Raw genomic sequence first — 2,520 nt, 5'->3', positions numbered from 1 at the left:
TTTTATTTAGTTCATTTTATTATTCTTTTGTTGTAAATATATATATATATATATATATATATATATATATATATATATATAATAAAATATATAGTATTTATAAGTATATAATGTTTATAATAAATTTTAAAACAATTCCACTGATATTTTATAATTTTTATTTCATTACTTTCCAAATCAAATTACATGTATAACATTGATAAATGAGCGATTATCCATATTGAGGTTTGTTTCTTATTTATTTATTATTTAAAACTAACAATGATGGAATTGCCACGGTATGGCACCTTCACTATTAAAATATTTACAAAATTCTTCTCGAATCTGCATTGCTTGACGAGAACTATTATTAGAACCGCATTGAGTTATGTTTACAAGTGCACTATTATCTATGCAACCTCTCCAAGAGCCTGGAACAAAGCCGTCATTATCTTCCTGATCAATTAGCATTGGAGTAACATATTGTTTTTCTCCAATATCCCTCCGACGAATCCAATTATGGAGACATACAATGGCTTTAACAATTGAAATTGTTTTTTCTATACTACAATTGATTGGTCGCTTTAAAATTCTCCATTGACTGACTAGAATACCAAACGTATTCTCAATTGTTCTTCTGGCACGACTTAATCAATAGTTATAAACATTTCTCTCGTCATTTAAGCCGCCTTTTCCTGGATAAGGACGAAGCAAATAATCTGTCAACTGAAAGGCTTCGTCGCCCACCAGAACATATGGTAGAGGGAGTCCACCTGGGCTGAGAGGTTCTGGTGCAGGTACATTCATTTCCTTTGAATGGAATTTTAAACCCATCTTTGAATCTTTGAAAATACCACCGTCACTGCGACGATCATAGGCTCCTATATCGACAAACGTGAACATATATTGTGCGTCACAGATTCCGAGGAGCACAATACTATGATTTATTCTTATAATTATAATACGATGATCCTGCGTTAGATGGACACTAGAAAAAAATAATCATTTAAGAATCAAACTTGTAATTTCCAATATATGTATAGTAAATATAGCATTGATCAGTAATATTACCTCAATAATAACATGTTTACCGTCAATTGCTCCTATACAATGATTAAAATTCCATCTCTCTTCAAATTCATTAGCAATATGTAACCACTCCTCTGTAGTTTTTAATGGTGAGAGCACTTCCTGACGGATAGAGTTCCATATAGCATCGCACGTTTCTCCTATAATGTGGCTTATTGTCGATACTCCAGCGAGATAATGATACGACATTGAATGCTTTGAATCACCAGTTGATAAATATCTAAATATTAGATCAGATATGATTATTTTTGTAATGCATGGTGTAATGTAATTATAAATAAAAACAAACAAACCTTAATGTTATGGATAATCGTTCGCAGGAGGTAATGGTTCTCTAATTACGGTTTGTTTTGTAATTGCAGGTGCCACCAAGTACAACAATTCCTCAAATTGCGTTGTTGTTATGCGATAATAATTTCGGAAATTTTCTGGTGTTAATCTCGGCACCGATGCATAATAAAATCCATGTTGACGTCGTTTTTCGAATAATGGATCAATCCAAAATCTCTTTTTTTGGTACTTTTTTTTAAGGTTATGCTTTCACTAATGTATACAGCTGCAAGTAATTTATTTCGACGTCGTTCCTCCTCATTTTTATGATATATCGTCACAGCAACTTGACAAGTCCACTCGTGATATCTTTCTTGATACATTTTAATATTTTATACAAGAATTAATATAAGTCAAAAATTTATCGCTAGCTAGCTCATTTACACGAGCGACAGTCAAGATCAGCGACATATGATATCACGTGACTTGTTTGTCGCTGAATATGAGCGACGAGCGACACCATGAACACGTACCTATTATCTCTTACCGTTCTCGAGTTATAAGTTATTAAAGTTTCACGTCCGCCATTTTGAATTTCTTACCTTTTAAATTTACAAGGACCAAATCACTTTTACATTAATATTTTAGTCTTTTATACATTTTAAGATCAATAAATTTCATTTCTGAACGAAAATTTTGACACTTAATTATTATGATAAAAATGAAATCCGACATGTTCTTAAACACCAGTAGCGTTAACGCCGATTTTCTATCTAAATTAATTAAATTAATAAACGAGATTAAAATTTAAACACTTGCCCCATGAAAGACGAGGATAGTTTAATACCAGTTCACAGAGAATAAACAAGGATAGCCATATAGACTCTTAATAAATTAAAATAAAAATAGAAAACGAATTGTTTGAGATAAAAACAATATATACGTGCATAAGGAATAATCGTTAGAATTGTTCGATAGAAAAACATTTACTACATAATCGTTTATTTTTGCAACTTACTTTTATAAACAATTATAAACAAATTATTGACCATGTCAATAAATATTTTTAATTTATGCCTCGGATCATATATAACAACTTTTATATAAGTCAAAACCTTGTTACTCCATTAATGAAGGCTACACAAATTTCAAAGAAAATACAGGGCCGGATAACAAATATTC

The 2,520-nt window shown here is 30.8% G+C and overlaps 1 pseudogene; it reads right to left on the bottom strand.

Moving 5' to 3' along the window:
* Window positions 1–147: 147 nt before the first annotated feature.
* On the bottom strand, window positions 148–2,235 carry LOC139819235 (uncharacterized; annotated as a pseudogene).
* Window positions 2,236–2,520: the final 285 nt, after the last annotated feature.

Source organism: Temnothorax longispinosus, chromosome 9 (genome assembly GCF_030848805.1).
Source record: "Temnothorax longispinosus isolate EJ_2023e chromosome 9, Tlon_JGU_v1, whole genome shotgun sequence".
Taxonomy (NCBI): Eukaryota; Metazoa; Arthropoda; class Insecta; order Hymenoptera; family Formicidae; genus Temnothorax; species Temnothorax longispinosus.
This window is presented reverse-complemented; position numbering and strand designations above follow the sequence as displayed.